General features: G+C 40.8%; 1 non-coding gene across 1 annotated transcript; it reads left to right on the top strand.

The window, feature by feature from the left end:
- The first annotated feature begins 535 nt into the window (after nt 1-535).
- Nucleotides 536-619, top strand: Trnal-cag. Its single transcript has one exon. It is a non-coding gene; the product is annotated as a tRNA-Leu (tRNA).
- The last annotated feature ends 10,628 nt before the right edge of the window (nt 620-11,247 follow it).

Below are 11,247 nucleotides of genomic sequence, written 5' to 3' on the forward strand. Positions count from 1 at the left end.
CAGAACCTTACGGGCCCCCACGGCCTATTACAGGAATAGGTGTATTTTATGCCTACATCTTCTCTAAATTACCGCTGAAATTTCTGAACTGGTCACTTTTCTAGTTGGATTCCATCAGTCAGTTTTACTTGGGTCTGCTAGGATTTCCCCTTGACTGTCAACACGTAAAGACAGGTAGGGAACAAAACATGGTGACGTGAAAAAGCTCATAGTTACTGCGGTGGAATTACGGTAGTATTGGGTAAATTACTGTATTATTATTTTATTATTATTGCTAGTAGGATGGGACTAAGTCCCTTGTACTGAGGCCACTTCTGACCTATTGTAGGTTTAACTGTGTTTGCATTTGTTATCTATATATTACAAAGAATGAAGCTGAACACAGTTTTATATATCAAATAACTCATCACAGATCATTAAGTTGCGTAAGAAATATTATAAATTAATAAATATGCTGAATAACCAAAGAAAAGTGGATAGTTTGCCAGTCGTTACTTCGGAGTGATATATGAGGACGCAGAGCAGTACAAAAGTAGTCAGGATGGCCGAGCGGTCTAAGGCGCTGCGTTCAGGTCGCAGTCCACTTCTGTGGGCGTGGGTTCGAATCCCACTTCTGACAAAATTTTTTCTCTCATTAAACAAAGCATTTTAAACACCGGAACGATAATTTTGCATTGTTAATTGTACGGCAGAGATAAAATTCGCGAAAAAAGCATTTTCATTGTTACCAATTACCACTGCTTCATATTCAGCTAGCTACGGGAACAATTTTTCCTTCGAGTGAATGGAGACGAAGCATGTAGCTCTCAAATTATCTGTAAAGAATGCAGTAGGAAAGTATACTATACATGCACCTAAGGACTGTGCCATCTGTGAAGGCACTTAGAACGTAGGTAAAATTCCACCCACTTGCAACGGCGGCGCTTGACTGTTCGGGCTTCTCCTTTCATGCGAAATTCACTTTTATATTTGGAATAATATCTGCACTGCTCAGCAGAGTCCATAACAACATAATTTTTGGTAAGCCTATTAATAATATTTCTACTCTCCGTTAGTTGTGTTATTAATAAATACATTTGTATATGCAAGAAATGAGCATCAGAGTTAAGGAAGGTTGGTAACTGAAGAACTCCTCTGAAAATTTACATCTTTCTTTCTTTTTGTCATCAATCACGGATTTGTGATGTCAGTCACTATTTCCTTGACAAATTATCTTCATGCTGGACAGGTAAATTATCTAAAACTAACCAGGCAGTTTCTGCATGTGTAACCGATACATGTTCTTGTATCAGAAATGAAATAAAGTGGCCATTCCGTATTTAGCGGAGGAAATTATCTATGTACAAGCGTATACACCCATTGAACATGTTGGCAAGCGTGAACGTAACGCAGAAGCAACTTTACCGCACGTATCATACATAAACAAAGCCGCAGCAGGTGAATGTAAATTAGTCCATGTTTGTGTATCTAGCTTGGAGGCCAACGATCAGCCGTGCGGAAACCACTGCTGACAGCAAACTTCATCACCATCACCACCGTCAACACCATCAGCAAGCAAGCTTGCTGCCTGCTTCATGCATGTTTCTTGCTTTCCTTACAGTTCTACCCTGAAGATGGAGGTGAAATATTCCTCCGAGCTGTCGGTTGATTTTCAACGAACTACGTGGTGTTATATCACTTTTAAATTGCGCTTGTTTTCCACTGTCAGTAGGGAGCCAGGATAGCGCAGTCGGTATAGCGACTGGCTACGGGCTGGACCACCGAAGGGTCGGAGTTCAAGTCCCGGTAGAGTCAAGAATTTTCTCCATGTCGTCCAGACTGACTCCGGGGTCCACCACCCTCATATCCAATGGGTACCGGGGGCTTTTTCCCCTGGGGGTAAAGCGATAGGGTCGTGAAACTGACCACTCACCTCCAACTAGGGCCGAGGTCAAGAAAATGTGGATCTATACCCATTGGATATGCCAAGCTGTCACAGCTTGTTCCTTCCGTTCACTAACGTATCATTAACCCAAATCAACATGTTTTAATAAGGTATAGGTAAAAAGGTAAAGCTATCCCTGTAACAAGCTATGGAGGCCCACAGGGTTGTGAGACGTTGAGGTTCCCACATTATCTAGACAATCGGCTCACAGATGGCGGTAAGGTTGTCAGCCTTACGCGCCGACCGCCCTTTACCCCCAAGGAAGATTCCTGGTACTCATTTCTGTTAGAGGCTGAGTCGACCCCAGGGCCACAGTGCGGCCGGCAGGATTAGGTCAATTGAAAAAATCCATCTCATCGGGACCCGAACCCGTGATCTTCCGGCTTGTAGCATAGTGCCTCAACCAACTGCGTGCCCCTGAACATGTTTTAATAAAAACAATGTATAGTATTTCCCTTTTTCTCTATTCTGTTTCCTCCTTTTACTTCCCGACGCATAATGACGTTTCACGTACACCTTGCGGGGTACATGGTTACCTATTCATGAAATCAGATTTCACAACACACCGCGCGCAATAAACCACAGACGTCATAAAGACATGAATAACAACAAGGACGAACAAATACGACTATCCAGATCGAGGAACGAATACGTCAGCGTTGTGCAGATGTAGGATTCCGTTCTCCCAGGGACGTGACAGCCGCTACACTTAAACTGTGAAGAACAGGACAAATGAAGGGCGAAATCAACGCCCCGATGATCAGGATAAGTATAATGTACGCATACACTCAAAGAGTAACAGTTTTCATCACCAGCGATGACATGATTAGCTATAACAATTGTCTCGTTCTCTGTACGAATTTAACGGAAAGTTAAAGTATTATTTTTTTTGTTACATTTTGAACTCGGGGGTCCCTGGGCCACAAGGGGTCCTCCTACTTCTGCGTGTCTTATACATGCCTATAAATCCGACCCTGAATTTGGACACAAAGAACGTCTACCGAGCGCATTAAGGCTATTAGCTTTCTGTCGTAGTGGCGTACTAGAATCCACATTTCAATTTTACTTTTGCTATTTCCAGTCTTAAGTGTAGTCTTTATTTTAATTTATTATACACATGACGTAGAAGCAGTAGCAGTAGCAGTAGTAATAGTAGTAGTATGCAATAGTAATATGTGGCAATTTCAGATATTTGTAATATATAAATTATTCTGACGGCCATACGGTATTCGAAGTGACAACATTAAATNGGGGAGTACGACTCTTCCGTCTGTCTACAAGTTTTGTCTCGAAACTACTCAATGGATTTAGATTTAATATGGTATTGCAATATGACCGAATTTGTGGTCTAGTGGTCAGGGTTCCTGCCTACAGATTTTCTGAGAAGTAGTGGGTCTGGAACTGGGTCCACTCAGCCTCGTGAGGATAATTGAGAAGTTATTTCAAGGAAAATATCGGCTCCAGTCTAGAAAACCGAGATTAACGACTGTGGGGATCCGTTGCGCTGACCACATGACACCCTCTATGAGCAAAAGTTGGCACTAACTTCGCTGATAAGCGGCGGTCGCTCGGTCGGTATAGTTCGCTTGCGGGATACAGGCCACGGAGTTTTCTTTTTTTCAATAATATATCACAGTATTATTAAGTTCATTTAATTTTTGTCCCCACCGGAATATTGTAACCCCCACCTCGAGTTATGTGACTGTCAAACCATATTCACAGTTTGTCTTAAATAAACGGCTCACCGCACAGACTAATAAACAGACTGACGGACAGATGGATGGCACAAAATTCCTGGCTTAAATGATATAACTGAGGAAATACAAACTAAACTAATTTGTGACACTGCATAGTTTTGTGCCGAGTATTTTACTAAATTTGGAACAAGACAACTATGTGTGCAATAAATAAATATCAAAGACAATGAAATATTCTGAATCGCGAGGAAAGCATCTGGATATAGGTCTATAGCATATTCTAAAGTGGGACAGGCCTATGCCGTTCCGGAAGGAGATGACACGTGATTTATGACAGTCAGTGGACATTTTCTTTGTAGCTTTAGAAAATCGTTTTATACCTCTGCTGCAGAGTAATTCTGGGAGCAATTCTCATGACGTTTGTAAAGAAAGCTTACCACATGGAAGGGCAGAAAATGTCCGACGGGGACTCGAAATGAGTAGTGAGAGAACTTGAGAAACCCCATATTCAGGCTTGAAAATCTTGGTTAAAACGTGGGACCTACCGCCTTCTAATTAGATGCAATATTCGCTAAAGTTAACTTCCCAATTTTCTAGAAGTAGAACTTGAAATTTAAATAATACTAAGGCATACATACTGCAGAAGAACACGACTCTAGGGAGTCCCATCCACCTCCAGATCCCATCACGCATAAGATTTATATTAATGTTATCTTCCCGTTTTTTTCTCGCCTTGCAAATGGCCGCGTTCCAACAGATATTCCGCTAAAATTACATACGCGAGAAGCAACTCTCTCGTTTCTTATTTATAGAACATTTCTTTGTGATGTCATATACTGGTTTCAAACGAATGCATATAATTTCAGACCCATGTTTCCAACTACAATGATAAATCAAACGTGTGAATGTTATTCGAAATTATGGGACCCTCGAACTGAAATGCGAGCTGTGTTCATCTGTTATGTGATGTTACCTACCTACTATAAATCGGAGAGATACATAGCTCTATTGAAACAGACTCGCATCCACTTCTCTTCCACAGCACGCCCGACCCAATATCAAACCGCCATTTCGGAGGTAGCTAAGATGCAGGTTCTCAAACTACTAAAACGCCCCAATATCTACACGAGGCAGTAAAGCTTCCCAGAGTAAAGCTGATCTCAGTGCCCTCATATTGTGGTTAGCAAACACATGAGCTCTCATCCACGTATTGCAGGATACAAGAAACAGTAGCACTTAAACAATTCCAGAACACGTTTTGAGTCTCAGTGTCGGAGTTGTAACTCTCCGTTAAGATCTTACAGGGGCCGTGAGGGGCCATGAAACTAATGTTATGTACGTGCGTCTGATTGTGTGATGCACACTAAGTTGGAGATGGATTGAATTTTTTATGCGAGGCACTGACGAGGATATGTTGAGAAATATGAATTAAAACGACAGGGGAGACCGTAACATGTTGCAGCATGTTTAACTGAAACATCCATTCACTCATTGGAATTCGACTAAACGCAGATTTATATCTACATAAATATATATATGGGGCACGCGGTAGCATAGTTGGTTGAGGTACTATGCTACAAGCCGGAAGGTCGCGGGATCAAATCCCGATGGGGTCATTGGATTTTTTTTTCAATTTACCTAATCTTTCCAGCTGCACTATAGCATTGGGGTCGACTCAGCCTCTAACAGAAATGAGTGCCAGGAATATTGTTGGAATGTTCTTGGTGGTAAAAGGCTGTCGGTGCGTAAGGCTGACAACCTTAACGCCATCTACGAGCCGATTGTCTATAAAATGTGGGAACTTCAAAATCTCACAAACCTATTGGCCTCCACGGCCTGTTACAGGGATAGCTTTACTTACTTATATACGTAGGTAAGCCAGTAAGTAAGTTACAAATGGATATAGAACTTAAACAAATAAGAGTACTGATTTGAAAAATGCTTTTATTTCTCAGCATAATCTCCCTGTACATTGAGGCACTTGTCCCATCTTTTCACAAGCCCCTGAAAGCCAGCAGCATAAAATTCTTTGGGCTGCTGTCGGAAGCAGGCGGTGACTTCCCTTTCTACAGCTTCATCGTCGGGAAAATCTTCAGCAGAGAGAAGATGTTTAAGAGGGCCGAACAAATGGAAGTCGCATGACAGGTTAGGTTGTCACAAAGCCTGTGGATGATGGGTGCCCCGCATGCTGACCCCACAACACAAAATGCAAAGAATGGGTCTGGCATTACAGCAACTCAATCGCTACCACGATGAAGGACACGATATGCTAGCCCGAATTGTCACAGTTGATGAGTCTTGCTCCAAGCGACTTGCATTTGTTCGGCCCTCTTAAACATCATCTCTCGGATGAACCTTTTCCCGACGATGAAGCTGTAGAAAGGGAAGTCACCGTCTGGTTCCGACAGCAGCCCAAAGAATTTTATACTGCTGGTTTTCAGGGGCTTGTGAAACGATGGGGAAAGTGCCTCAATGTACAGGGAGATTATGTTGAGAAGTAAAAGCATTTTTCAACTCAATTCTCCTATTTGTTTAAGTTCTATATCCATTTGTAACATTCTTATTGACTTACCTACGTATATAATAGAAGAGTCAGTCACTAATATCAGAAAGTTTAGTGTTAACATCTCGACCACCTAAGCCCACCAATGAACCATATCCCTTTTGTGTCCTCACACCTTCACAAAGGCTTCATTTAATATTACCTTTCCATTTTATTCTTGGTCTTTCAAGTGGTCACTTGATCCGAGACCAGTATGTATGCATTTACTTTTTCTTCTATCCGAATTAAACACGTGTCTCTAACAGAGCATAATTCGATGATTTAATCATCCTAAATATGCCAAGAGAAAAGTCTGCATGTCATACATTTTCTCGTTAGGATGTGAAGTCATGTTTCCAGCTATGTCACACAGAAATTACTCGTTTTTCAACGGCGGTTTTTGAACAACCTTTCATTATGGTATCCAAAAGTAAGTCCCACATTATTTCCTTACAAAAAGGCATACGAACGAAATGATAATCATGCATACATTAAAGAATTACCCTCACTTAACTGGTATAGGTCGTAGTGCTTAAGGCTTCAGGTGGGCACTACAATCAAAACTACGCACTTCAGTGCGTTCCCTTCAAGATTGGACTCAAATTGCACATAAAGTCTGAAAGTAAAATGTATCGGCCCTCAATTAAATGTAAACGACTGTATCTTATAGTCTCGTTTTTCGTCTGTAATGCAACAACACCAATTTAAGTTTTAAATGACACTAATTCACACTTAATTCACTGAAGTGTTCGTTAAATGTATAAAATATCAATAAAGTACATGTACATTCAGTGTCTGTGCTACATGTTTCAGTCGCTCAGGGCCGTCTTCAGGCAACATATTTTCTAGGAGACAGCTGCACTCTGCGCTTGGACAAATTGTATTCACAAGACACGTAGTTACTGTTACAATTAATTTTGATACTGTAGGATATTTTATTCCTATCTTTTGTATTGAGGCCTTTTGTGTCCCATTGGTTGTGTTGCTCTCTCGGTTTTGTGTACTGAAGAGTACAAGGAACACAACATGCACCCACCAACAGAGCGGCACACCCAATGGGACACAAACGGCCGCAATGCAGAAGATAGGAAGAAACATCCTGCGTCGTCAAAACCAATGATAACAACCGCGACGTGCCTTAAGAGTACCGTTTGTCCAAGTGCACAGTGCAGCAGGCTTCTTTAGAAGTATGTTGCCTGAACACGGCCCTGTGCAGCTGAAACATGTAGCATGAACACTCAATCTACATATATTTTAATGACATTTTAAACATTTAACGAACATTTCAGTGAATTAAGTATGAATTAGTGTCGTTTAAAATTTAAATTGATATTTTTGCAGTATAGACGGAAAACGAGACTACAGGATACCTCAATGCAACTGGATGCTGAAATATAATATTATTGTAAATGACTGTCCCTCACAGTGACTGTGAGAGCTTCAAGTAGGAAGTTACACCTCTAAATGATAGTAAATAGCACATAATGAAGTGTTTATTAAACTACTGCTGTATATTGACTTTCCATAAGAAAGTTGAATAAACAATGACGCATTTTGGAACTTAACTGTGATAGCGATATGGCCACGCCATAGCTGAAGCGGTTAGTCGCTGGCTTCCCACGGCGGCGGCCCGGGTTCGATCCCAGGCCTGGTCAAGTGGGATTTGTGGTGGACAAAGTGACGCTTGGGCAGGTTTTCTCCGAGTACTTCGGTTTCCCCTGCCAATATTCATTCCACCAAATTCTCCATCATATAATCACCCGGGGCAGGCAGCAATAAGCCAATCAGTGGCCGCCGTGCCGAGTGGACCCAGTTGGACTCCACCACCCACTAAGCGAATTTTAATGATAGCTACGTGAACGTGACTCTTTGTAAAAGAGGAAAATAAAACCCAGCCTGCTATGAACAATCACAGTTTTTTTCTGAATAAACGGAACGAACTCTCGATAATCGGGTATTTCGAAGCTTAATGTTAATTTGTAATTATGCAGCAGACATGTCTAACGTCCTTATGGGATATTCTTAAGAGTAAGGTCCATAAAGTGTGTTGAAGAAGTTTGTGAACACCACACTGCAATGAAACAAGCAAGCATTTTATTTTCGTCATTGTTCACGGTCATATCACAGAGCTTCATCTAATAACACATTGCTTTTGTGACTGTTATGCAAGACTTGCATAAATTATCTTTAAACAAGGCGTAAATTGACTGAAAATATATTTTAACATATATTTCTTTTGGGTCTATGTTGCCGTAAAAACTTGGAAATGCAGATGTATAAAATTCATAACTTCAAAATATAAATTTTGAACATGTTTGAACTAATATTTCAATAAATTAATTTCATCTACAGCGCTTTAGAACTTTGAGTTAAGCTGATTAAATTCCATTTAAAGTCTGGTAATATTAAGTGATCCTTCTGCAGCGAAAATCAGAGCCAAACCTCAAACTTAAAGTTACTAATAGGAAAGTCAATAATGAGGACTCTCTAAAAGCTAGGCTGCAAATCTTAGAAGTGATTACTTGAGACATTATCACTTCAAGTGGGAAAATGAAATTTCTCTGTTGCAAGTAGCAGATATACGCTCCACAAAATTTCATTATTTACTACGGTTAGGCAGTTACGGGTTTGCACTATTTGAGGATATATTATTATATTCAGCAGCCTTCCATATCTTCTTACGATACAAAAGACGAAGGCAATTCTACCCGGCAACATTGACCAATTCTGCATTTTCCTACGTGCAGAAAGATATTAATTTCTAAAGCTGAACTCTTTCACTATGTGAAGTCCCCCTCGAAAGAAACATGTAGGCCTACCAAGACTGGAAATGGACTAATTACTAATTTATTGCAAACAATAACAATAATCATTGTATTTGATTAAATATTGACTACAGAAGAAAATACTGTTGTGTATAAACCCGTTGCTACGTAGCGACTCTATAAACAGAGGCCGTTTCTATGTAACGCTCGCAACAAACACGCAAGCAACAACAGAAAAATGGTGTTTCTTATATGGTTCGCGGCTCAACCGTTGCTATGCAACGGCACGGTAAACACGCCTCTACAACAAAACCATTATAAGAAAGGCACTTGAACGATGGGAAAGGAAGAAAGGGAACTGTGAGGCCACACTTCAAGCTCTGTTGCTTACTGCGACATCGCTTATGGAAAGGGATGGATCTCGAGGAATAACATACCACTCGAATGATAAAGCTAACGCGATAGCGGATTGCTTAGCAAACCAATTCACATCTCATGACGTGCGTGACGAAAGCCCCGTGCGACGGGTGGAGACTACGGTCCAAGCTCTGCTTGTATCTGCAGACTGCTCCCCGTTGGGGAAACTAAGACCTTGTGACATACAGAAATTAGCAAATTCATTGAAATTGAGAAAGGCTTGTGAACTTGATGGTATTCCAAACAAATGCCTTAGGCATCTTCCAAGGAGACCACTGACGCATCAGACACATCGAGACAATTCTTTATTGGAGTCCGTAGTAACACAACACAAACTTAGCTACATGTTTCGGCTTTTAAAGCCATCATTAGGAAAATACATGATTACTATATTCACACATTATTGAACTGCAATGTCATTGTGACAGTAGAGATGGGTACTTGACAACTGTTACATTAAAAAATACAAAGTATAGAAATGCAATGAATTATAAAATTATTATAAAACGAAAATTATGGAATAAAATAAGGTTAAAAACGCTTCATGTGATATTGCATATCATGAAATCACTTGTAGCAATTTTGTTATATTCCAGTGGACATATAGCGGTATATTCAGACTTGTAGACATATAGTAAACTGCTTGGAGACCCGTGGTATTAGTGTAGTATTATTTTGTATTAATTGTTTGGCTGGTGCCTCATCGTGCAATGTATTCTGTCGGCTCTGGTTGGAATACAGATTGCAACTGTTGTCGTTCTTCTGTGTTTGTGTACAGGTAGAGGCCTTGCGACGAGCTGATCACCCGACCAAGGAGTCATACTGAATGGGTAAGATCTAGTAAACCGAAGTGAAACGGAGAGCTTCATGGAGGTAGGCCAAGGCCCAAATTGGGGCTGTAGGGCCAAAGGAAGAAAGAGTTTTTATTAATGAAGAAGATAATAATGCTAGATATGCTAATTGGACTAGCATACAGAGTATAAAACAAATATTAATAGAGCTCTCAATTCGAAAAGCTACGGGTATGAAGCCTGGGTCTTGTTAAAGTGGGATTTGTGGTAGACAAAGTGGCGCTGGGGCAGGTTTTCTCCGAGTACTTCGGTTTCCCCTGCCAATCTTCATTTCATCAAATTCTCTATCATCATAATCACTCGGTGCAGGTACAATAGGCGAGTCAGTGGCCGCCGTGCCGAGTGGACCGAACTGGACACCACGCCCAAATATGTGAATTAAAAAAATAAATTAATTAGCCTTACTATGGCGATGACAGAAATGTTTGTGATTGATGGATCTCGATAAGTCGACTAGAACGCTGGCATATGGAGAAGGGAGAGCGGGAATTACAAGATTATAAATACTCGGAAGAAGACCGGATGTTTTCGCTAATAATAAAACAAATTTCGAATGTTTACATAACGTACTTGGTCCCTTTATGCACTTATGCTCATGTCGTAAGTGGACCAAACATTCCAAACATCTGAATTCTCTTTTTGTTCCACATGCACATTTAGCGGGTTTTTATGAGTCTTTTTTTTTGTGTTTATTCACGCCAAATTATGGGCCACACTGCATTAGTTTTATACCTCCACTAAAGCCCACTGCTACTCTATATTAACATCCGTATATGGGCCGTTATTCCGGTATTAATGAACTGTAATGAATGTTCCTTCTCCGGACCAGCAAAGGCTTAGCGTCTGTATCTCCCTTTCTCTCTGTCCTGTGCTTCATTTCCTGCGTCTCTACCATCTGCCATCAGGGGCCGCAAATGTTCAACGCAAGGGCCGAATGTGCTATGACACACGTACGTATCTAATTTTATGAAGATCGGGCTTAGTTACAATGTGATATGTATTAAGAGATTACACGTGCAACTACTGGACAGGACGCCCAGTATGTATGAAG

The sequence above is a fragment of the Cryptotermes secundus genome, unplaced genomic scaffold (assembly GCF_002891405.2).
Source record: "Cryptotermes secundus unplaced genomic scaffold, Csec_1.0 scaffold1155, whole genome shotgun sequence".
Taxonomy (NCBI): domain Eukaryota; kingdom Metazoa; phylum Arthropoda; class Insecta; order Blattodea; family Kalotermitidae; genus Cryptotermes; species Cryptotermes secundus.